This window comes from Magnolia sinica, chromosome 13 (assembly GCF_029962835.1).
Source record: "Magnolia sinica isolate HGM2019 chromosome 13, MsV1, whole genome shotgun sequence".
NCBI classification, from domain to species: Eukaryota; Viridiplantae; Streptophyta; class Magnoliopsida; order Magnoliales; family Magnoliaceae; genus Magnolia; species Magnolia sinica.
The window spans coordinates 39,322,154-39,349,372 of record NC_080585.1 but is presented as its reverse complement, the minus strand read 5'-3'; the positions used below and the strand labels follow the sequence as shown (position 1 = coordinate 39,349,372).

General features: G+C 38.9%; 1 non-coding gene across 1 annotated transcript; it reads right to left on the bottom strand.

Moving 5' to 3' along the window:
- Nucleotides 1-8,843: 8,843 nt before the first annotated feature.
- Nucleotides 8,844-8,950, bottom strand: LOC131224434 (small nucleolar RNA R71). The gene has a single exon (XR_009160919.1). It is a non-coding gene; the product is annotated as a small nucleolar RNA R71 (small nucleolar RNA).
- Between the last annotated feature and the right edge of the window lie 18,269 nt (nucleotides 8,951-27,219).

Below are 27,219 nucleotides of genomic sequence, written 5' to 3'. Positions count from 1 at the left end.
ACCTTCTGATTGTGAAGTTCTGACTGATGTATAATTGATCTCGGAACATATTCATGGACCTTCTATAGAGCATGCATCTTTGTTTATCTTGTGCACCCTAATTTCATCTGAAACAATACCTTCTTTTGGAGCCTCAATAGGGAACACATCTCTGTTTGGCTTATGCACTCTACCATCATCTGAAGGAGGAAAAAAGAACATTCAGTGTTACACATAAAACAGTGTCACATAAACGTGTGTAACTTATAATTGAGATAATACAAATATTAGAGGCTTTTCTGTCCATTATAATAAAGAAAGAATGGATAGTTCTAGAAGCAGGCTGGGTCATCAGAGAGGAAGAAAGCAAGTTCCACTAAGTTCCAAGTATAGGAAGTCCATTGACAACAGAGTATCATGACAACTGAGTATTATGAATACCATTCACTAGTTAGTGAAATCTCATAGACAATACATTTTATGTGCCAAAATATGCATAATATTAGTTCCAATAAACACACCATACCAAACAATGATTAGCCCAGCAAAATGAAACAAGTACTAACACTAATATGGCACCCTAGAATAGCACAATAACATCCACAATGTACCTAGGAATGGAAAGTTTATGTAGCAGACCCAAAAACTATTGTCAGAAGGGATTTTATATAGTAACATTGTATGATAAGGCTAAGATTTTTCATTTCAAGCTTTCAGCTCACTTGATTTAATAGCTCTCAGATCATTTTTTTAGGCATTAGAAGTATTTGGTGTCAGATTTGATAACCTAGTTATCAGTCATGTTATAAGACAAGGTCAAACAGAGATGCATGCTTTGTAGAAGGTCCAAAAAAATCCCTGTTTCAGAGTTTAGATTCATGAGACAAGCATTTGTGATGGTGTTTGGTTTCATTTCCCAAAATCTGCCTTCAATTCCATTTAGTTATATTTTAATCCAATTTTAATTCAAGTGAGGTTCAGAAAATCCACATGAAATTAGAAATTGCTTTGAGCTGCCAAACAGATTTGTGTGACCGGCTTCAACAGGTTTAGATGGAATTTCAACATAATACTTAGACACTACAATTTCGGCTGAGGGTTGACATTCAATCACAACTTTGAATGTGTATGGTGTAATCCAGATATTTAAATCTTTTAATTGTCTAACACATGAAGTTAGTGGATATAAAACACATACATCAGACCTATTGGATTTGTTTAACTGTTAAAACTATTCTCCTTGTTGGTCAATTGCATATCATTCTATACCTTCTGATTGTTTGTTATGAGTGATGTATAAGTGATCCCGGAACAGAAAGACATTGTTTAATAAAAAGTTATTGTTTGAACAGCAACTGACTGCTATCTCAGTAGCCCTGACTGCTGCCTTTGCCTTTTTATTTCATGGTTTCCTTTTTTAATAAAATTTTGTTATCATTCAAGGAAAAGAAAAAAAAAGAGGGATGTTTCAGAAGAAGATTCATGGACTAGGCATTTGTGATGGTGTTTGGTTTCATTTTCCAAAATCTGTCTTTAGTTCCATTTGGTTATATTTCAAAATCATTATGTAACAGGCAATGTTCAGGAATCCACCTGAATTTACGATATGATTTGAGCTGCCAAACAAATTTGTGTGATCTTCTACAACATGTTTATATGGTATATAAATATAATACTTGGACCCACAAGTTTTGTATGGTTGACGTTCAATCTCTACATTGATTCGGTATGGTGTAATCCACCTGAGTTTATCCAAAATTGCTTTGAGCTGTCAAACACATGACGTTAGTAGATGTATAACACATACATCAGACCTGGACGATGAGCTCCACAGACATCATCATAGGGGCAATTTCATCTGCTTTAAGTTTCAATTGTTGTTTCAGGAAAAAGATTCATGGAACAGGCATCTGTGATTCAGATTAATTTGGATTCAGTTAATAGTTTGAATCTGCGTTCAGTTTCATTTCGATTGCATGTACTCAATTTAATTTGAAGACAGCTGTTTCAATATCGGACCTAATCTGAGGGATAGCATGTTGAGTAATAAATTGTTGGATTTTTGTGATTGGTGTTTGGTTTTTTTGCTTCCTAGTTTATAGGCAACATCTTCTTCCTATCGATTAGCAAGTGTATCTGTTGTATGTTACTCTAAAAAAATAATATTGGACCATCTTTAACTGTTAGAAGTATTCCCCCTAATGGTCAATTGGCTATCAGTCTATTCCTTCTGATTGTTATGTTCTGTATTCATGTGCATCCACATATGCTTGTAAATGATGCATCTACAACAAGAAAGTTATGAATGAACGTGCAACTCAAGACTGTGGATTGCTCAGCCTGCATTCAGTTTCACATTTTTATATAAATATATATTGTATTTATATATATGTGTGTGTGTAGGTGGGTGTGTTCTGCTTTCAAGTTCATTTTCCATCATAAAAAACCTATGAGGTATACACGACGTACTCATATTTTGGTAAATGATTTCTCAATTCGCACTGTATATATGAACAATGTTTTCATTAAACTGTATGGGGCCACCTAGAGGTTTACATGCTTAACTAGAAGTTTGACTTAGGCATTTTAAAGGTGATCATATAGTATCTTATATCCACAAGTGTAGGTGAGGTTTAGGGGATTGATAGTGACGATGAAGAAGAAATAGCCGAGACCGTTGTGGTCCAAGCTGTGGCCGCATGCGTCGCTGCTGTTGGGAAATATTGTCGTCACTATATGTTAAGAGAACCGGCATATCATGGGGATGATGAGCGGGCAAGGTTTATCAACTCAATTGTTCGTGCAAGTGACAGTGACTTTTTTATGCAGTTGAGGATGAAATGGCAAGGTTTCTTCTCATTATGTAACGTACTATGTGAGAGAACGCACCTACGCGATACTCGTCACGTTAGTCTTAAGGAGCAACTAGTCATTTTCCCCGATACCATTGGACATAACGTGCGTAATTATGTGATAGGACATAGATTTATACATTCTAGTGAAACTATAAGTCGTCACTTTCATCGTATCCTAGATGCGATAGTATCCTTATACCCTGATTTTGTTAAGCAGGCCAGTACTGACACCCCCTCGGAGATTCAATTGAATCCTTACTGGCAAACTTATTTGCAGGTACCATTTTCGGCGTGGGATACCCTTTTCCATTTTGATTTTGAAATAAGTTAATATTTGTCATATTATCTTATAAGTGAAATTCAATATAATGTCGGATAGGATTGCATTGGTGCAATAGACAGGACGCATATTCCCGCTCATGTGGAATCATCCCAACACCCAAGCTTTTGCAACAGGAAGGGTATCATGTCTCGGAATGTACTTACTACTTGTTTGTTTAACATGACATTCTTATATGTGCTAGCTAGATGGGAGGGTTCCGCTTCGGATGCACGGGTCCTACATAACGCTCTGACTCGAAGTGATGATCTACTAATTGTACCAAACGGTAATTGTTTCTTCACAAATACCTAACAATATTCTTTACCGTAACATCATTCTTAACACACTAACCCCCAAAACCATAACTCTTACGCAATGTAGAAAAATATTTCGTCGTTGACGCGGGATACACTCACTGACCTAGGTTCATGGTGCCTACCGCGGTGTTAGATACCACCTGCATGAATATCGAACCAAGAGAGCACCCAAGAATAAGGAGTTATTCAATTACCAACACGCGCAATGTTATTTTGGTGTAATGAAGGAGAGATTTCCTATTTTGAAGACAGCTGCGCAATATCCATTTGAAACACAAGTTAAGATTGTAGTAGCTTGTTGTGTACTACATAATTTCATTCATCAGGAAGACGAAACTGAACAAGATTTGGAGGATGTTAGTATACCCATGGGGGATGTAGAGAGTGGATGCAGAGAGTAATCCTACACCAAATGAGGTATCAACAATGGATGAGCGGCAGTGGCTCGTGCAAGCGACACAGCAGGAGAAATCTGCATGGATTAATGTTCATGATCAGATTGCAGAGCGAATGTGGACAAACGCGCAAACAAATAGTAGGATTAGATAGGGTCCTTTTATATATATAAATGCATTAACTGATGTGATTGGCATATATATATATATATATATATATATATATATATATATATATATATATATATATATATATATATATATATATATATAATGAGAGAAGACGGTCGAGATGAAGACTGTCATTTTGCACTTACATTTTCACTTGATACGATTAATTAGTCTTTAAGTAATACATATTTGCTAGTAGAATATTGAACTTCATTATTGTGTAACTCGGTTTTTAACTATTTGTTAATCCACACACTAGGTGACATGTCTGACTATTCCGTAAGAGATACACAATCGCCGACGCAATCCCCAGTAAGATCTCCAGTTCTACAGACACGATTTTCTCCACGCTAGAAGACTGTTAAATCGCTTGCTGAGCCGCTATCAGGCGATGAAAAAATCAAATGGACCAGGACCATAGATCAAATATTATTCGACGCCTTGCTTGAACAGATAGCTTTAGGCCAAAAAAGCAGATAATGGATTTAAGAGAGAGGCATATCATGCGGTCGCTTAGGAGCTGTCTAAGAGGACAGAAATTTCGGTGAACTGGCAAAACATTTAGAACCGAATGTGGTATCACAAGCGTGAGTACAATGATGTGAAGGACATGTTGGCCGCAAGTGGTTTCGACTGGGATAGCGAGTGTATGGTTGTCACCGGACTCGACGAGGTCTGGGAAGAGTACCTGAAAGTATTAATCGCATACAACCCCTTATATTGCAAATCAGGATTATATAAAATATGTCTACTTACATAATCTCTTTCTTGATTGTAGTCGCATCCGAGAGCAGAAAGGTTACACGGAAAACATATTGAGCGAATGGATGATTTAGCAGCAATTATTGGTTCAGACCATGCAACAGGCCGCTACACCCAGGGAAGCAGGAACATGGCCGTGTCTTCATCTTGTATTCAACGAGATCTGAATGACGCTTGGACTGACCTGGACGATGAGACGGATGTACCTATCAATCTTTCCGAGGATCGTCTCAGAGATTCAACTGGAAATTTTTAATTTTCAAATGAATCTCATCAGGCATCAGAAAATTGTTCATTCCCTAGCACTCCTAACCGAGCGACTGACTCTGAGAGTAGTCATGGTAGGAGTAGATGAAGAAACAGACGCATACTACTCGTCCCTGTGACATCCTTGGCAGTTCTCTGGATGGTGTGGTATTGAGGGTCAAATATTGCATATTAGACCCCAGTTATTACCTGAATTACGAACATGATACTGTTTTAACGGGTTAATTTAATCGTGTTTGTGATGCAAGGAGAATTGACGAGCATGGATTGAAAAGGATGCTAAAGGTATGGATTTAATGCTCTGGCATCACCAAGGCATTGGACAGAACTCCATAGGACCAAGATCGAGGATTTACACTCCAGGGATCCGAGAAAATCAATCCATTCAGGTTAAAGAGGCCCAAAAGTCGTCCAAGATGCAAGATCACAGGGTTTCCACCATCCGTTCGGCTTGAAACTTCATCTATGGCCTGAGGACCATAAATTAACCACACATGTCAGATTTTAGCCATTGGATCTCTCCAGAAGTGGCTAAAACTGACAAATCAATTACATATCAGAGATTTGAGGCCCACCCGAGATCTGGATATGCTTTAAAGTTGTTCTGAACCATTATCTGAAGAGACAAGACGTCTGGATGGTTCGAATTCCCCAAAACTATCATAGTGGACCTCATTTATGCGTGAGTATGCATAGTGTACAATTTCACTCACCGTGCACGGCAGCAAAGAGTCAGTCAAACCGACTCTTAACCAAGTTCAAAAGAAGGAAACTGCCTTTTTCAGCAGTTACGCAGGCCGTCCGCTGGGAGGTTGTGTGGCCCACTTGCAGTCACCGTACTAGTGATCCTGACCGTCCATCAGAGTCCTACATGCCCACTGAACAATATCTAGGTGGAAATTTTCCAAGAAGCAGCGATGATCTAATTACACCCAGTCAAATGGAAGATAGATGGTGAAATGAAATAATCCGTGGGCCACAACGAATTTGATCCAAAACCGATCATGTCCGACCGATTTTTCAAGGGAAATTCAATGGACGGTGTGGATTTCCCAACTGACCTCGATCATGGACCTCACCACTCAATCAGCACAAGCCGACGTACGCAGTCCCCTGTTTTCGCGTCCGGACGCAGGCCGACTTTTGCGATCTGTTGTATGATCTCGGTGTTGATCAAAACACTGATCCAAACCGTCCAGATGATGCCCAAGCCAAGATTGACCCTAGCCATGAAGATAGATGCAAAATCTGGGACGATCAGTGTCCCGATCATCCATCCAAACGCAAGTTGCCTTGCGGTTTCGCTGCGTAACAATAAGCTCCGCACGCTGCAGCGTAACATGGATTTGGGTCTTCAGCAACCGACTCTCTACCAACTCCACCGTCTTCCCTGCCTATAAGAAAGAGAGAGAGAGAGAATGTTGAGGGGATCCAAGCTGGGAAGTTTCCAACGAGATAGAGAAGAAGGAGAGAGAGATTTGTTTTATGTTTTTGTTTGTTTGTTTTTTCTGAAATTTTGGAGGATTAGCCGAATCATGTCAGGCTAAACCTCTTAGCTAGGGCTAAGAGGTGTAGCTTGTGGCGTGATGGGACTGATTCTACGACTTTGATTCATGCCATGAACTATGTTGATTCTAGTTTTGAATGATAAGAATAGTTCTAGTTTTTAATGGTTTGTTGTGACTAAAATTACAATAGATATGCGATGACTTTAAGTATTCCTGTTCTATTGTTGTGATTACGCAGTTAGGAAGTCCTATTGTTCACCATCATCTCCTGAGCATGGTTAGATGACGGAACCCTTCCTACCATTCATACATCTCTCAGATTGAAGTAGATCGGTTTAATTCTGTTATTTGCTTTGTCTCATGGGCATGGTTTTGTGATGGAATCCATTCTAATTTACTTTGATTTTATCTCTCTATAATTAGATCAAAAGATGTTCAGATTTGATTTTCAAGTTATATCTTCCAACTAGATGAAGATGGGACTCGAAGTCTAGTTGAGTTCATGAATCAAGCGTAGATCTCCCTGATCTCTACAAGTGGATCCTTGGCACCCTAGTTTCCTACCTTTGAATTCTACATATTTTAGTTTACTATTTCACCATTATTCCTCAAATCCACCTGATTTAGATTTCATCTTTTTCTAGTTCTAGTTCTAGTTATTTTCAGATTACGTACAAGGTTCAGTCCCTTGGGATTCGACCTCGGTCTCACCGAGTTTATTACTACATCACAACCCTATACTTGGGGAGTGAACAAGTTTTTGGCGCCATTGCCGGGGATTGACGGTTACGTTTTTCTAAGATTAACTAGTTTTAGGATTAGTTTAAGATTAGGATTTTCTAATTTTAGGTTAGAATTTTTTCTATTTTTAGAAACTAATCTGTTTTCCTGTTTTGTAGGATCTCGACATAAACTTCTAATTTGGTAAACCCTTTCTAACTTCTCTACTTTTTCTATTTTTAGAAATTAAGATTTTAGTTTTAGAAACTTTCTTATTCTAGGTTTATTTTTTTAGAAACTAACTTTCTATTTTAATTTTTTTAGAAATTTTCTATTTCTAGGCTTTCATTTATTTTAGAAAGTTTTTTCCTTCTTAGAAACTAACCCAACTTTCTCATTTTGTAGGATTCTGAGATAGGTTTCTAAATTGGTAATTTCTTTCTTAATTTCTTCCTTGTTATTTCTAGATTAGGATTTGTTTTTTTTTTTTTTATAGCAAGTTTCTAATTCTAACTCTTTTAGAATCTAACTTTGTTTCCTAATTCATTTTTAGAAATTTTCTACTTGTAGACTTTTTGTTTAGAAACTAACTTTCATATTTTGTAGGCTTTTAAGATAGAAATTTCTAATTCGGTAAGCTCTTTCTCTACTTTCTATTTTTCAGATCTCTTTTAGTAACTTACTTTCTAGTTTAGGACTTTCCTAATTTATTTTAGAAATTTTCACTTTCTTTTAGGAATTTCTTCTTTTAGAAACTAGTTTACTTCTATATTTCTTTTTAAGGATTTTCTAATTTTAGACCTTCTCTTTAGAAACTGACTTGTTTTATTTTCTTTTGCAGGTTTTTAACTTAGGGACTCCAATTTGGTATCTTCTTTCCAACCTTCTTTTTCTACATTTTTATTTCCTTTCTTAGGATTAGGTTTCGAATTTGATTGAGGGTTGTGAGTGTTTCATGCCCAAGTGGGCCCGTGACAATACTCGACGTCTCTTGACTGAAGGAGAATTGGTTGAGGGGTTAACCTCTTGATTAAAGGAGGATTGGTTGAGGGGTTAACTATCCATCGCAGGACTAGACACCACTCAAAATCCCCTGAGTTAATTGAAGTGATGGCTGAAAACCAACCTCTTCTACCCCAACCTAGGGTAGAAGATATTCAGGATGAGAATGAGGTGCATCAAGCACCCCCGCCTTGTACTTTACGAGATTATTTACAACCAGCGGGGGTGAGTACGCCCTTATGCATGATTTTTCCTGAAAATACAGGACATATGGACATCAAGCCAGGGGTTATCCAACTCCTTCCTAAGTTCCATGGGCTTGAATTTGAAGAACCATATCTACATTTGAAAGAGTTTAATGAGATCATGCTACTTTATATTTTCAAAATGTGTCTGAGGACACAGCCAGGCTGAAACTCTTCCCTTTTTCCCTGAAGGAGAAGGCTAAGACGTGGTTACATTCACTGCGTCCTAGATCCATTGGCACATGGAATGATATGCAGAGAGAATTTATAAAAAAAAAAATTTCACATCATAAAACGATTACCCTTAGAAAAGCAATCATGAACTTCACCCAAAAGGAGGATGAAACATTTTACCAATGTTGGGAAAGGTTCAAGGATTTGGTCATTTCATGCCCACAACACGGCTTTGAAACGTGGCACTTTACAAATTTTTTCTACGATGGACTGACATCTTCCATGCGCCAAATGGTCAAGATAATGTGTAATGGAGAATTCATTAATAAAAATATCGATGAGGTATGGGATTACCTCGATAGTCTTGCTGAAAAAACACAATCATGGGACTATTATCCAAAATCGAACACCACGTCTAGGCCGACTCAATCTAAGGAGAAAGGTGGATTATATCTCTTGAAAGAACAGGATGATCTCAAGTATAAAGTGACTACGCTCATAAGAAAATTTGAGGCCATGGAAGGAAAGAAGGATAAGGTTAATGAAAGTATTTGCGGCATCTGTGATTGCAACATTCATACAACTGAAAATTGTCCTACAATACCCGCCTTTTGAGAACTGTTGAATGAACAATCCAATGCCGTAAATACTTATCAAAGACCTTTCAATGGACCGACCTCTAATACGTACAATCCTGGTTAGAAAAATCATCCAAACTTCAGTTGGAGGAATGGATAAACTGCTACCCCTTAAGGTTTCTTCAATCAAATTCCAAATCAAGGGAAACCTCAAGAGGATCCAGTTCAAAAATATATTCAAGAACAAGAGCTACTTAATCAAAATTCGGCACAAGCGTTTCATGATATCCACACAGTATTAGGAACGCTTGTGTCATCTATTCAAAGGATAGAGTCACGATTAACAAGTGGAGGGAAGGGGATGCTTCCTGCTCAACCTCTCCCCAATCCCAAACTGCAATATGAAATAAGTGACCCTAGCTCTTCAAATCAAATGGAGCACGCTAAATCCATCACCACTCTTAGGAGTGGGAAGATCATTGATAAAACCCTTCCGGTTAGGCCCGAAAAGCCTCAAGAACCAGAAGAGGACAATAATGATGGACCTAGTGATGCCCCACAAAAATTAGAACCGAAACTTCTAGAAAAGTCAGTTGCTCCATTTCTCCAATGGTTGGTCGCACCAAAACCTCTCTTTAACTCTCAGGATATCCTAGAGGTGTTGAAACAAGTGAAAGTCAACATTCCTCTACTTGATGTCGTAAAACAGATACCTTTATATGCCAAATTCCTAAAAGATTTATGCACGACCAAACGACGGCAGAGTATTCAAAAGAAAATCTTTTTGACTGAGAAAGTGAGTATCATCCTGAAGCAAGACGTGCCGCAGAAATTCAAAGAACCTGGTAACCCAACCATATCATGTGTAATCGGGGACTATCGAATTGATCACGCACTTCTTGACTTAGGAGTGAGCGTCAATCTGATTCCTTACTCGTTATACAAACAGTTAGGTTTGGGTAAATTAAAACCCACCCTAACCACACTACAACTTATTGATCGCTCTGTTCGTATACCAAGAGGGATAATTGAGGATGTGTTGGTCCAAGTTGATAGATTTTACTACCCTGTAGATTTTATCATCTTGGACACTGAATCCATCAATAACATGAGCACTCAGATTCCCGTCATTCTTGGTCGCCCATTCCTTGCTACTTCAAATGTAATTATCAATTGCAGGAATGGTGTTATGACTATATCTTTTGGGAATATGACATTGGAGTCAAACATCTTTTTCAATAACGGCAGAAACTTAGAGAAAGATGACGATTTCCATGACCTTAACACGATTGACTCTTTTGTGGAAGATAAGACACCTCTGACCTTATCCTCTGACCCTCTAGAGACGTGCCTGGCCTACTCCCATGATTTTGATGATGACATGATTAGGGAGACGTGTGCCTTGCTTGATACTGCATCGGTACTTGAAGTTAACCAATGGAGGCCACAATTTGAAGAATTACCACAAACTGATGTAGTGCCTCTACCGTCTAACCTCAAGTCACCGAATCATGACCTAAAACCTTTGCCCTCTGATTTGAAATACACATATTTAGGTCAAGATGAGACATACCCAATGGTGATCTCTTCCCATCTGGAGAAAGAACATGAGAGTATGCTCATATCTACTCTCATTGAACATAAGGGAGCCCTTGGATGGACGATAGCGAACCTCAAGGGAATCGACCCCTCGATTTGTACTCACCGCATATATCTTTAGGATAATGCGAAGACCGCTTGGCAATCACAACGTAAACTAAATCCAAATATGAAGAAAGTGGTTAAGGCCTAGGTTCTTAAACTATTGGATGTGGGTATCATATACCCCATATCCGATAGTCAATGGGTGAGTCCAACTCAGGTGGTTCCTAAGAAGTCCGGGATCACCATCGCAGCCAATGCTAATAATGAACTCGTGCCAACTAGAGTTACTACTGGTTAGAGAATGTGCATTGACTACAGAAACTGAATACCGTCACGAGGAAGGACCACTTTCCTTTGCCCTTCATTGATCAAATCTTGGAAAAGGTAGTTGGTCATTCCTATTACTGTTTCCTTGACGGGTATTTGGGCTACAATAAGATTGAAATTGCCCCTGAGGACCAGGAAAAGACCACATTTACATGTCCCTACGACACCTTTGCCTACAGAAGGATGCCATTTGGATTATGTAATACCCCTACCACCTTTCAGTGATGTATGATAAGTATCTTTTCTGACATGGTGGGAAAATATCTAGAGTCATCATGGACGATTTCTCTGTTTTCGGTTCATCTTTCAGCGAGTGCTTAGAAAGTCTTAAATGTGTGCAGAAAAGATGTGAAGAAAAGAACTTGGTACTTAATTGGGAGAAGTGTCATTTCATGGTTCATAAGGGAATTGTTCTTGGACATATTATCTCATCCAAAGAAATCGAGGTGGATAAGGCAAAAATTGATCTTATCTCTAACCTACCTCCACCCAAAAACATACGGGACGTGCGATCCTTCTTAGGACAAGTTGGGTTTTACAGAAGATTCATAAAGGACTTTAGTCTCATCTCTCGTCCTTTATGTAATCTACTTCAAAAGGATGCACCATACGAGTGGACTGAGTCATGTCAAGAAGCTTTCACTAAGCTTAAGGGCATGTTGACTAGTGCACCCATCATACAACCACCCGACTGGGGCATTCCTTTGAACTTATGTGCGACGCGTCTGATTATGCTCTTGGGGCGGTTCTAGGCCAGAGAAAAGATAAGAAACCCTACATTATTCATTATGCGAGTAAGACTTTAAATCCTGCCTAAATGAACTACTCGACTACGGAAAAGGAACTCTTGGCCGTAGTGTTTGCTTTGGACAAATTTCGATCCTACTTGATCGGATCCAAGATCATTATTTACACTGATCACACGGCGCTCAAGTATCTTCTGTCTAAGAATGATGCTAAGCCCCGCTTGATACGATGGATCCTCCTACTCCAGGAATTTGACCTAAAAATAAAAGATAAAAAGGGATTAAAGAATGTAGTGGCCGATCACCTTTCTTACCTTAATACCTCTTATTCCCTTAAGGCAACCCATATCAATGATATGTTCCCTGATGAACAACTGTTCAAAGTTTTCCATTCACCTTGATTTACTGATATCGCTAATTATCTTGCCACAAGTTCCATACCAACACATTAGACTGCAAAAGATAAGAAGAAATTCTTTACCAAGGTACGCAACTTTTTCTGGGATGATCCATATTTGTTTAAATATTGCCCAGACCAAATCCTTAATAGATGTGTGCCAGACGATGAGCATCAAAGTGTCATCTCCTTTTGTCACTCACAGGCCTGTGGTGGTCACTTTTCTGCTAAAATGACCACGGCCAAGATTTTGCAGTGTGACTTTTACTGGCCCACTATGTTCAGGGACACTCATGAGTTTTCTAAAGCTTGTGATCGTTGTTAAAAATTGGGAGCGTTGTCCCGTCGAAATATGATGCCCTTGAATCTCATTCTTATCATCGAGGCATTTGATTGTTGGGGCATTGATTTCATAGGACCATTCCCTCAATCTTTTAGAAATCTATATATTTTGCTCGTTGTAGACTATGTCACTAAATGGGTTGAGCGATTCCGTGTCAGAATAATGACCATCGCATGGTCATTAAATTTCTAAAAGAGAACATCCTTTCCCGATTCGGAATGCCTCGAGCTATCATTAGTGATAGGGGCTCACACTTTTGTAATAGGCCACTCGAGAGTTTAATAAAGAAATACGGTATCTCTCATAAGGTGAGCACCCCATATCACCCACAGACAAGTGGGCAAGTTGAGATTTCCAATAGGGAGATCAAACACATTTTAGAGAAAACGGTTAACCCTGACCGTAAGGATTAGTCAATCCGATTGACCGATGCCTTATGGGCTTACCGTACTGTATTTAAAACCCCTATTGGAATGTCTCCCTTTAGACTTGTCTATGGGAAGGCTTGCCACTTGCCTGTGGAGTTGGAACATAGAGCCTACTAGGCAATTAAAAAATTGAATTTCAATCTGGACAACGCTGGCTCGCTACGCAAACTTCAGTTGAATGAACTCGAAGAAATCCAGAACGACGCATATGAAAACTCAGAATTTACAAGGACAGAATGAAGGCGTTTCATGACCAACGTATTCTATGAAAATCATTCACACCTAGTCAGAAAGTCCTTTTGTATAATTCTTGATTACATCTCTTTCTAGGTAGGCTTCGATCTAGTTGGACTGACCCTTACATTGTGGTCACTGCGTACCCTCATGGGGCCATTGAGATAAGAGATCCCGACAATGGCAAAGAGTTTAAAGTAAATGGACATCGCTTAAAGCCATTTGTCGAGAATTTTGATTCAGAGGACATGTCCATACCTCTGACTGATCCTGTTTACCAGGATTGATCTCCTAATCTAATGGAGGTATCGGTAGATTTCCTGTTTTCATAGGACTAGGGTAGTTTACTTTATGCTGTTCTAGGTTAATTTGCTTTCTACATTGTTTTAGGATAGTTTTCTTTTGTTGGTTTCTCTCTTGTGCTAACTTACTTTCATGCTGAGATCTTTGTGTAAAAGCTTCTTGAATCTCTCGTCCAGGTACAATCTTCCCATCACTTCTCATTTACTTTCATTGTCTCATGTACATTGCGAGTATATCTTTTACATTGAGGACAATGTAGATTTTTAGTTGGGGGTGGGAGATTAGGTTACCTAATCAGTGTTTTCTTGGTCTTGAGCAGAAATTGTGAATGAAAATTTTTAAATTTTTCTGGAATTTCGTATGAATTCGAAGTGATTTTGACGACCATCTTGGATTTAGACTTACAAGATATATGATGTTGGTGATTTATTTCTCTTGGATTTAGTTGTCTGATAGATTTCACAGTTGAGAGCGACTTATCAATCCATGATTAGAAGTTTTAAATATTGATTGAATCATAATTTTACATGTCACATCTCGCTTACACATTAAGGTTTCAGTTCAATATTGAAGGACTAACGTGGTAATCACTAAGCATGAAAGGAACCAGCTTAGACAAATTGCCTATCATGATCAATAGAAAAAGAAAAAGAAGAAGTGAAGAAAAAGAAAATACCCTCGGTTGGGCGAATGGTCTTCACCATAGGTTTGCTCCCTATATGTGAAGGTTCGATTCCCCACAGTTGACATTCAAAAAATATTGGGCGACTGATCTTCACCATAGGTTTGCTCCCTATAAGTGAGGATTTGATTCCTTTCATTAGCATGAATTTTGACAAAAAATCAAGGGTTGGGATGTTGATCTATGAAGCAGGTTTTGGTTTAGGTTGTGGTTGACCTGAATGCTCTTGTGGAGTGCCAAGGATATCACGAAATAGAGAAATAAACCAGGGTGTTAAGCCGAGATTATACTATACACTCATGGAACTCAATGTTTAGAATTGTTTTAATTAATGGATTAATATTTGAACTTGATTATGAAGTTTACCGTGAGCTTGATTCCAAGAGAAAGTAATGTCAACAATCATGAATCTTAGACTTCTAGTTCTGGATTGTTTTCAAAAATCACTCGAGTTTATAGAAATTGTCCTGTAATTCTTAATTTATTTTTTGCATACTTTGCTCGAGACTAGCAAAATGCTGGTTGGGGGTTGTGTTAAGGGTCAAATATTACATATTAGACCCCAGTTATTACCTGAATTATGAACATGATACTGTTTTAATGGGTTATTTTAATCGTGTTTGGGATGCAAGGAGAATTGACGAGCATGGATTGAAAAGAATGCTAAAGGTATGGATTTAATGCCCTGGCATCACCAAGGCATTGGACGGAGCTCCATAGGACCAAGATCGAGGATTTACACGCCAGAGATCCAAGAAAATCAAGCCATTCAAGTTAAAGTGGCCCGAAAGTCATCCAAGATGCAAGATCACAGGGTTTCCACCATCTGTTCAGCTTGAAACTTCATATATGGCCTGAGGACCATAAATTAACCGCACATGTCAGATTTTAGCCATTGGATCTCTCCAGAAGTGGCCAAAACTGACAGATCAACTACATATCAGAGATTTGAGGCCCACCCGAGATCTGGATATGCTTCAAAGTTGTTCTCAACCATTATTTGAAGAGACAAGACATCTGGATGGTTCGGATTCCCCAAAACCATCATAGTGGACCCCATTATGCATGAGTGTACATAGTGTACAATTTCACTCACCGTGCACGGCAGCAGAGAGTCAGTCAAACTGACTCTTAACCGAGTTCAAAAGAAGGAAACTGCCTTTTTCAGCAGTTACGCAGGCCGTCCACTGGGAGGTTATGTGGCCCACTTGCAGTCACCTTACTAGTGATCCTAACCGTCCATCAGAGTCCTACATGCCCACTGAACAGTATCTAGGTGGAAATTTTCCAAGAAGCAGCGATGATCTAATTACACCCAGTCAAATGGAAGATAGACGGTGAAATGGAATAATCCGTGGGCCACAACGAATCTGATCCAAAACCGATCATGTTCAACCAATTTTTTAAGGGAAATTCAATGGATGGTGTGGATTTCCCAACCGACCTCATCATGGACCCCACCACTCAATCAGCGCAAGCCAACGTGTCGCAGTCCCCTGTTTTCATGTCCGGACGCAGGCCGACTTTTGCGGGCTGTTGTATGATCTCGGTGTTGATCAAAACGCTGATCCAAATGCAGATGATGCCCAAGCCAAGATTGACCCTAGCCATGAAGATAGATGCAAAATCTGGGACGATCAGCGTCCCGATCATCCATCCAAACGCAAGTTGCCTTGCGGTTTCACTGCATAACAATAGCCTCCGCACGCTGCAGCGTAACATGGAGTCAAGTCTTCAGCAACCAACTCTCTGCCAACTCCACCGTCTTCCCTGCCTATAAGAAAGAGAGAGAGAGAGAGAGAGAGAGAGAGAGAGAGAATGTTGGGGGGGATCCAAGCTGGGAAGTTTCCAACGAGATAGAGAAGAAGGAGAGAGAGATTTGTTTTATGTTTTTCTTTATTTGTTTTTTCTGAATTTTTGAAGTATTAGCCGAATCATGTCAGGCTAAACCTCTTAGCTAGGGCTAAGAGGTGAAGCTTGTGGCGTGATGGGACTGATTTTACGACTTTGATTCATGCCATGAACTATGTTGATTCTAGTTTTGAATGATAGGAATATTTTTAGTTTTTAATGGTTTGTTGTGACCAAAATTACAATAGATCTGCGATGGCTTTAAGTATTCTTGTTCTATTGTTGTGATGACGTAGTTAGGAAGTCCTGTTGTTCACCATCGTCTCCTGGGCATGGTTAGATGACGAAACCCTTCCTACCGTTCATACATCTCTCAGATTGAAGTAGATCGGTTTAATTCTGTTGTTTGCTTTGTCTCATGGGCATGGTTTGTGATGGAATCCATTCTAATTTACTTCGATCTTATCTCTCTAAAACTAGATCAAAAGATGTTCAGATTTGATTTTCAGGTTATATCTTCCAACTGGATGAAGATGGGACTCGAAGTCCAGTTGAGTTCGTGAATCAAGCGTAGATCTCCCTGATCTCTACAAGTGGATCCTTGGCACCATAGTTTCCTACCTTTGAATTTTACATATTTTACTTTACTATTTCACCATTATTCCTCAAATCCACCTGATTTAGATTTCATCTTTTTCAAGTTATAGTTCTAGTTATTTTCAGATTACGTACAAGGTTCAGTCCTTTGGGATTCGACCTCGGTCTCACCGAGTTTATTACTACATCACAACCCTATACTTAGGGAGTGAACATGTGGCGGAGGTAATGCGAAACTTTGGACTTGATAAAGAGGTCAACCACACTAGTAAAGTGCTGGATATCCTCAAGGAGGTTCAAGGATTGACCAACCCAGAGTTCATTGAGGTTGGTCAGTTACTGACTCGAGATGAGAAGCTAGCGCCCTTTTTCGTAAGTCTTCGATCGGAGTGGAGGGTTGATTGGTTGAAAAAAACCTTGTCTGATTTGAATGGAGGGATTGGTGGGGGTTCTTCTTGATGGATTAAACAACTTTTATAATTCTCATTTTGGATTTTTATATTGCTGGATATATAATAACTATATACTAATTTGTGGTTTTTACTTTTATTTTTCCATTTAAATATGTCGTAGGATACTTATACACTATACCACATGCTTGCAATTACATCTTCTAAAAGCTGCTAAAATGTCATTTTCAATATTATCATCTTTACATGCTTTCATACTATGAATTGTATAACATGTATTTTCTCGTATCTTGGTCATGTTTATGTGAATGCAGATGGGTTCAAGTAAATATTATGCCGTCCTCAATGGATGATGACCTGGGATATATGTCCTGGGATGAGGCACGACTGCATGTGGAGGGATACAGCGGTGTCAAACATCGATCCTTCAAAACATTCTAAGATGCGACTGCATGGTAGAATGCAAACTATGCAAGTTAAAGTACTGGGTTAATGACCTGGAGAAGTGGTGTGGTTGATTCACCTACCTATGCCCGGAATTCGATCCAAGAAATTTCAAGATCCATGGTGTGCAAGAGTACCCAAACAGATGATACCACCCCGAAAGTCGGGGAAACAATGGCTGCATTACTAGTTGTCATCTTCGTTATATTTTTCATATTATATAATTAAGCTGTTGTTTCAGTAAGTGTTGTTGCACTTACTTTCTGTTCATATTTTGGTAGACATGAGATATTTGATTCTAGAACACTTTTCAATGGCATGTATTACTGCATCTTAAATACGTTCTCATTATGTGTAGATTTGCATGTATTTAATCGTATATAATCTATTACAAGTGAATGTAATTTGTGATAGATTTGCATGCATGCATTGCTATACTTTTATCCATCTGTTTGTTAATCTCCATTAGTATGGAGTTCGCAAGAAATGAAGACCAGCCAGCTGAACACAAGTTCCCAAGGGCCAGGTATGACTTCTTGAAACCCGGATTAGATTAGTGTATAATCTGCTAAGTAAGGTGGTTGCATGTGTAGGCAAGAGTTGTTTGCATGGAGGGTAACTGCCGGATCAATGGAGCAACGTGTATTAACCCTGGTATGAATGCATATTTTCTTTCGACATCACAAGTCATAATGTAATGACATCACTCGGACATGAATAGGTACTACTCCTACCTAGTAGAAGAATGTGAAAGTACATTTGACTAAGAGTAGATGTTCTCCTCATTGCATTATCATGAAGGATAGGTTCAGAGTCTGCACATTGACACTCACGGTTTGGGTTGAGTAACTAGTAATATTTGATTCATTTTCGATTTAAGCTATTTACAGGTTCAACACATTGTTTAGCCGTGATGTCGAATTGATGCCTAGAGTATGGAATGGTTTAGAAGATATTTCAGTTATCACAAAAACTGCCCCCTTTGCGGTATAATGATGGCTGACTACTTTGATAATAGACATGTGAAGTTATACCCATGCCAAGTGATGAAGATACCATATGCATGTATTTCACCTGGTCATGGGTTTGATTATGGACCATTGAGGTTTTTAAATGGTTGAGATGACTTGAAAGAGAGGGGAGTGGGGAGGGCCTTTACCCAATTACAGGTGGGATTTGTTGTAAGGCAAGATGGTGGTGAATGCAAAAAAGAGTAGAGGTGCATATGAATCTCTCGTGAAAGAGAGAGATGTGATTATGTGAATGTGATTGTCTGGACTCCTTTTGTGGTTGACCAACACTTAAAAATTGACAGGGGCTCTAAGGGTCCACCATGTTGTATGGGTTTTATCCACACCGTCCATCCATTTTTCCTTACGCATGTTATAGGGTATGATTCAAAAAATGTGTTACATTTGAGGCTCAGTGGACCATACAATGGGAATTAAATGCCAACTGTTGAAAACTTATTAGGGGCCACAAGTTTTGGATCAAGATCATATTTATATTTTCCCTTCATGAAGGTCTATGTAATCTTATGTACAGTTTGCATGACAATTAACCATCACGATGGGCCCCATTCATTTTCAACGGTCACCCTTCTGCTCCTGATGGTATCATCCACTTGAGCATTGGATCTTTCTTATTTTTGGACTCATGCCTAAAATTTCATGTTAAATGGATGAATGGTTTGGATAAAACCCGTACATCATAGTGGCCACTGAAATCCCTTTCCGTTCCTACATCAAGACTCATGGGGGTAATACCCAATCCACGTCCCTTTAAAAGCTCGGACCACACCAAAGGAAACCGTGGTGATTGAATGGCCATTGTTAAAAGATTATTGAGGCCCAAAGGATATGTATTGGCCCTGTAATACTTCAAAAAATAATGCAGAGATGGGGAAATGAAATTGTTTCCTCTGGCGTGGTCCACATGAACCTTGGGTGTGTAGTAACTTTCACGTGAACACATCGATTTGTAATAAGAAATGGATGGACGGAGCTGATGAATCACGTAAATGACGGTGGGTGAGATCTTGTATCCACACAGTGGCTCTAGTTATAGTAGCGGACGCCTCATGTAAAATCCACTTCAATTCCTAAACCCAAACATACCCACATGGGTACTTGCGGTGGGATGGTTGCAATCCGTCAGTTACCCAAACATGTACTTGCAGTGGGATGCTTGCAATCCCACAACACCCAAACAGAATAGGTGCGGCGAATGGGATAGGTGTGTACCCCCAAAGCACCCGACCATCCACTGACAACAATAACTGCCTTGGCGGCGGTAATTCCATATGTCTTAGTACACCGTAAGTCACGCACCCAAATAGGCACTAAGGGACGTTGGATGGCTTTCGCAAGAAGTTCCTGCACTCAAAACTTAAGTGGGGCCCACCATGATGTTTGTGAGAAATCCACCCCATCCATCCGTTTTGTTTTGTAATCTAATTTTATGACATGGGACCAAAAATGAGCCCGATCCAATACTCAAGTAGGCTGAAAACATAAGGATTGAACTTCCACGGTTGAAATATTTATGAGGCCACAGAAGTTTTGAATCAAGGTATATTTATGTTCTAAGTTCATCCCACTAGCAATGACTTTATGAATGGTATGGATGGCATTTAAACATCACTGTGGGAGGTTTCAACTCAAGGAATTTCCTTACCCACCTTTTCCTTTAGTGCGGCCCACTTGAGTCTTGGATCCTTTTCATTTTTGGTGTCATGTCCTAAAATAAGCTCATAAAATAGATGAATGGGTAGATTTCTCACAAACATCATAGTGGACTGCACTTAAATTTCGAGGAAATAGTAGGAAATCCATGTCCGAGCTCAAGGGACATAGATTTTTTACTAAATGCGAGAAGTTCCTGCGCTCAAAACTTAGGTGAGGCAACTGTTATATTTGTAAGAAATCCACTCCGTCCATCCAATTTGTAAGATCATTTTAATAAATGAGTATAAAAAGTAAGCAAGATCCAAGACTTGAGGACAACACTAAAGTAAAAGGCAGGTAGGAAAATTCTTACCGTTAAAACCTCCCTAGGTCGAACATGATGTTTACATGTCATACTTACCAAAATATTAGCCCGATTCAAAACTTATGGAGAAATTGACCATTGCCTACACCACCTTTTATCCAGCGTCTTTTCTGAATAGTCCCAAACTTACTTTCCCAGCTTAACTTCTCATGTATGGACAGACCAATCGAGGACGAAAATACTAATGCTTTTCAAACGCATTTCTTACACCAGTTTGCCTCGCTCCATTTCCACAAAAAAGAGATAAAAACCCTTACCATGGATGAAAATATCCCTGCCTCGATCGCACCTTCCTCTCAACTTCTGCAAAACCCCTTTTGTTTAGACAGAAATACCCTTGCATTTGATCGCACCCCTTCACATTTCAACATTTTCTAGATTTTCTGAAAATGGTCCCTCCACGGAAGAAAGCACGCACCACAGGTATATTTTAATATATTGCCTTAAACAGAGTAAATTTTTGTGGGCCATTGAACTGTTGGATGAAGCTTGCATCTAGGTTTTCGGTTCATCCATGTATACGTCATCCTACGAACATGATGGATTACAAATAAAACATCATTGTGGGGCCTGGCAAGGTTTCAACAGTGGAATCACTGCTTTCTGTGGTATGATCCAGTTGATATTTCGATATGCTTCGATTTTAGGCTCAAACCCTTAATTTAGATGGAAAAATGGATGAACGTCGTGGATAGTCCACATAAATTCAAGGCGGGCCCAACTCAGTTAACTTAGTATGATAAGAGTGTACTGAGCAAACTGATTTCCAATTTGTGAGAGTTCTTGGTCCATTTGACCTACTTCTCAACATTATGCTTGAGTCGTCGCTGACATTCTCGATGCACGATCGGTGAAATTCCCCGACCAATTCATGAATTTGACAGAGAAATGTAAAAATATGACCGAGAACTTCCACAAATTCATGTAATGTAATGGAAAATTTTATGAACTGCTCGGTCAATTTCAATAACTGCTCAGTCAACTTCACTGAAGTACTCGTTGAATTTCATGTAAAGCTCATTCAATTATGTGTTAGGCTAGTTCAATTTCATCTGAAGTTCATTCAAATTCATGTTAGCCTCACTGAATATCACGTTAGCCTTGCTAAATTTTAAGTTAGTCTCGCTCAATTTCAGATCTCCCTCACTCAATTTCTAGTTTGCCTCGTTGAATATCTAGGTTGCCTCACACAATTTTCAGTTTGCCTCGCTCAATTTTCAGTTTGTCTCGCTCAATTTCTAGTTTGCCTCGCTCAATTTTCAGGTTACCTCACTCAATTTTTGGGTTGCCTCGCTCAAATTTTAGTTTGCCTCGCTCAATTTCTACTTTACCTCGCTCAATTTTTCTAGTTTGCCTCGCTCAAATTTCAGTTTGCCTCGCTGAATTTCAAGTTTGCCTCGCTCAATTTCTAGTTTGCCTTGCTTAATTTTCAGCTTACCTCGCTAAATTTTCAGTTTTCATCACTTAATTTTTAGTTTGCCTCGCTGAATTTCTAGTTTGTCTCGCTCAATTTTTAGCTTGCCTCGTTCAATTTTCAGTTTCCCTCGCTCGATTTCTAGTTTGCCTCACTGAATTTCTACTTTACATCGCTCAATTTTCAACTTGCCTCGCTGAATTTCTAGTTTGCCTCACTCATTTTCTAGTTTACATCGCTAATTTTCTAGTTTGCCTCCATGAATTTCTAGCTTGCCTTATTCAATTTCTAGTTTGCCTTGCTCAATTTTTAACTTGTCTCGTGTTGAGGGTCAAATATTGCATATTATCCTCATTTATTACTTGGTTTTATGAACATGATAATGTTTAATGATCTATTTTAATCATATTTGTGTTGCAAGTTGAATTTAAGAGCTTGGATTAAAAATGATGCTAAAAACATGGATTTAACGCCCAAGAATCACCAAAGCCAAGGATGGATCTTATGAAACCAATAATGAAGAATTCACATGCCAAAGATCCAAGAAAACCAAGTGAGGAATGAAGAGCATTGAAGACTTGAAGTGAAGAAAAGGAACCCTAAAAATCTACCTCCTTCGACTAGTCTAAGCCCTCCTTCAACCAGTCGAAGCCTCCAGCTCGACTAATCAAAGATTCCTCGACTCGAACTCCTGTGAAAAAATCCTTTAAATTTTCGTCATCCTCGACCATTCGAAGGAGACCCTCAACCAGTCGAAGGTTGTCCTCGACCAGTCTAAGGTTACTCGGATTTCACGTGAACTGCGTAAATTTGAGACGGTTTTTGAATTTTTCCAAGTCGGTGCTGTAAAATTATAAATAGGAGTCCCTAGGACGTTCCTAGGAATCTTCTACTGTTTGAGGAGTGACGCAAAAGCGTGGAGAAGCCCTCGCCAAGAATTTTTCTTCCTTTTCCTTAGTTATTTTTTACGATTTTTTTAAGAGATTTTAGTTCAATCATGTCTATGGTTAGCTAAACCTCTTAGTTAGGGTTAAGAGGTGAAACTTATAACATGATAGGATGTTTCTTTTACTTCGATTCATGTTTATGTTGAACCTTCTTTGATTCTAGTTTAATTTTAAAGGAATACTTTCAGTTCTTAATGGTTTATTATGACTCAAATTATAGTAGATCTGCAATTGCTTTGAGTATCTTCTTTTTCTGATTTTGAGATTGTGGGATTGGTAAATCCTATTATTAGCCATCGTCTCATGGGCATGGTTCTGTGATGAAATCTCTTCTAATTATCATAATTCTCCTCCATTAAGAATTAGGTCAAGGAAAGTTCAGATTGATCTTAATTGTATATCTTCCATTTGGATAGGATAGGATTCCAATTATAACCATGTGACTTAAATCAAGTAAGAGGGCTCCCTAATCTCTACAAGTGGATCCTTAGAAACCCTAGTTACCACCTTTGAATTTGTTAGTTTTAATCACTTTATACACAATTACTCTCTCAATTACGTAAGATTTAGATTCACATCTTCATGTAGTTCTAATTCTAGTTAAATTCAGAATACACACAAGATTAGTCCCTGTGGATTCGACCTTGATCTTACCGAGATTATTACTACATCACGACCCTACACTTAGGGTTGTGAACACCTCGCTCAATTCTCAGTTTGCCTTGCTCAATTTCATGTTTCCCTCGCTCAATTTTTCTAGTTTGCCTCACTCAATTTCTAGGTTGCCTCGCTGAATTTTTAGCTTGCCTTGCTCAATTTCTAGGTTGCCTCACTCAATTTCTAGGTTGCCTCACTCATTTTGAAGTTTACCTCACTTAATTTTCAGCTTGCCTCGCTCATTTGCTAGTTTGCCTCGCTCAATTTTCTAGCTTACCTCGCTTAGTTTCTAGCTTGCCTTGCTCAATTTCTAGGTTGCCTCTCTCATTTTCTAACTTGCCTCACTCAATTTCTAGGATACCTTTATGATGCCCCATCTCTATGTGGTCACATGTGGGTGAACACTGATGTAGGCAGGGCCTGGCGGGCCAGGACAAGCTACCAGTGGTTAGCAGGCTACTATGCTGACAGGCTACTATACCCACAGTGAAGGTGAAACTTTGTCCCACATCGAAAGAGTTGTCCGAAGTTGTGGTGGCTATAAGTTGGGTTCCTCCCTTAATAGACATGACGTGTTTTAAAGTCATGAGCTTCGCAAAGTGGATAATATCATGTGCTGTGGGGGCGGGCCTTACAAGTGGTATCAGAGCCAAGGACGGCTCTGCCTCGGTGGGGGATAATGTGATGCTCCGTCATTATATGGTCACATGTAGGCGGGGCCTGGCAGGCCCAGGCGAGCTACCAGTAGTTCGCAAGCTACTGTGTTGATAGGCTACTGTACCCATAGTGAAGGTGAAACTTTGTCCCACATCGGAAGAGGTGTCCGAAGTTGTGGTGGCTATAAGTTAGGTTCCTCCCTTAACAGACATGACGCGTTTTAAAGCCGTGAGCTTCGGCAAAGCTGACAATATCATGTGTTGTAAGGGTGGGCCTTACAACCTCGCTTAAACACTAGTTTGCCTCGCTCAATTTCATGTATTCCTCGCTGATTGATCTTCAAAATAAACGTCTCTATCCCAAATTATCTTCCGCTTAATTCCAGGTGTTCTTTCTGCAAATCTCTCAAACTCTATTCTCACAACACCAACAAATTCATCGACGAACATCTCTTCCATAGGTCCATCTAAAATTAAGTCTGTGATGGCGCCATTAGGCAATAGAATTCGAAACTTGAACACTTCCTCTCTATGTTCATCCGAGGATTCTACAATAGACATTTAGCGAGGCTTGTTATATGATGTTTGCCTCGCCTAATTTCCAGTTTGCCTCGATCAACTTCTAGTTGCCTCGATCAATTTCAAGCTTGCCTCACTTAATTTCACTTGAGATCTGAAGCTCGCTCAAATTCATCGGGTGCTTGATTGTTTTTAACTATGTCCAATTTTTCGCAATATGATTCATTAAATATGTAGTGAACTTTATTTTTGATATATTTTACAATTCATGTTTGCAGGTGACGATTCTTCTGCTTAATTCCCAAACCCATCCTTCAAGTGTTCACTGAAATGGTGGTTCGACACAGTGAAGGGTGGATTGGAGAAGCATGATAGTCAACTAAGTCTATTCAGGCAATCCCCTGTCTTCAATTGATACAACCCCTAACGTGATGACCCGACTCGAGGAAGCTGTAAACTTTCCCACATCTCCGATATCATTTCCTCTATAAATGGATTCACTTAGAACTCTTTCAACAGATGAATTGAAAGAATTAGAGAACTGGTATGAAGCAAAAAAGGAGATGGCGGCGTCTTCTTAGTTCGATTCTATATGGGTGAAGGATGCGTGGGTTGATAACATTATAAGCATTCCTAATTCATAGTCTATATACATTGATTTTCATATATTTATCTCTTATATTCGATTATGGTTGAATTATACTATTATGTGAATTAGGCTATCGACAAATACATTGAATTCCTAGAGGAAATGTAGTTTAACCTTTCAGTAGCATATCCTCATGATTGCAAGTTCTGTCCCACGTATTTTCTGATAAATGTTTACTTCGGACTATCATTAATCTATTTTTCCTTTTTTTTTCTACTTGTGTTGATCTTTAATTATGTTTATAATAGCAATGCCTTAAAGCAAGTATGCCAAATTTGAAAATATATAAGGACTCGAAGTCTACGTCAGAATGGGCGAAGTTAGTAGTTGAGATGAGCACTGTCTACGCAGTTTCTAAGCAACGGAAAAAACCATACGCCAAGGCCATTTGGTGTTGTGAACGGGTAATGCATTCATCATAAAACACCAACCCTAGTTATAATGTATTCTACGACCATCTTTTTACTAATATATTATTTTGTCAAACATAGACAAGTTTATGTACCCGTGAACCATGATAATTCTCATTGGTTCTTTATGGTCTTATATCCAAGAAAATGAGAGATCATTATTATCAGTAGTTTATACACAAATACACTCCTAAAGTATAAGCAGAAGACCAAAGTGATGACCAAGGCGCTCTCCATCCTCTTCCATGCCACCGGAGACATCACTGCACTTGAAGGGAAGATGTGGACCGCCAGAGAAGATAAAATGAGTGCCAAAGCAAAGCAATGATTATAACTGAAGCATATTCATGATGAAATTCATCGATATATTATACAGCGGTCGCACCTTGGTGGGAACAAACATATAAAAATTCACTGTCGTTTGGAGGAAGTCGATAGCGTATGATTGTTTATCTGTAACCTGTAAATGATACTTGTCATAGGCATGGGATGAAGAGAAAAATTTTGTGAAATGTTGTATTATATACAATGATTAATATACCCTATACAATTTATACTAAATAAAAATTTATAGCCAGTAAATGTTTCATTGTTGAATTTTCATTTCGTCTCGCTGAATTTCTAGTTTGCCTTGCTTAATTTTCACTTTGCCTCGCTTAATTCTCAATTTGGCTTACTCAATTTTCATCTTGCCTCACTTAATTTCCAGGTTTGCCTTACTCAATTTTAGGTTGCCTCACTTAATTTATAGTTTGCATCACTCATTTTCTAGCATGCCTCACTCAATTTTCAATTTGCCTCACTTATTTTCTAGTTTGCCTCGCTCAATTTTCAGTTTGCCTTGCTCATCTTCTAGTTTGCCTCATTGAATTTCTAGGTTGCTTCACTGAATTTTCAGCTTGCCTCGCTCAATTTTCAGCTTGCCTCGTTTAATTTCCATGTTTGCCTCATTGAATTCTCAGTTTGCCTCGCTCAATTTATAGTTTGCCTCACTCAATTATAGGTTGCTTCACTCAATTTTAGTTTGTCTTGCTCAATTTCTATTTTGCCTTGCTCATTTTCTAGGTTGCCTCACTAAATTTCTAGGTTTCCTCGCTCAATTTTAAAGTTGCCTCACTCAATTCTAGTTTACCTCGCTCAAATTCTAGTTTGCCTCGCTCAATTTCTAATTTGCCTAGCTCATTTTCTAGGTTGCTTCGCTGAATTTTCAGGTTG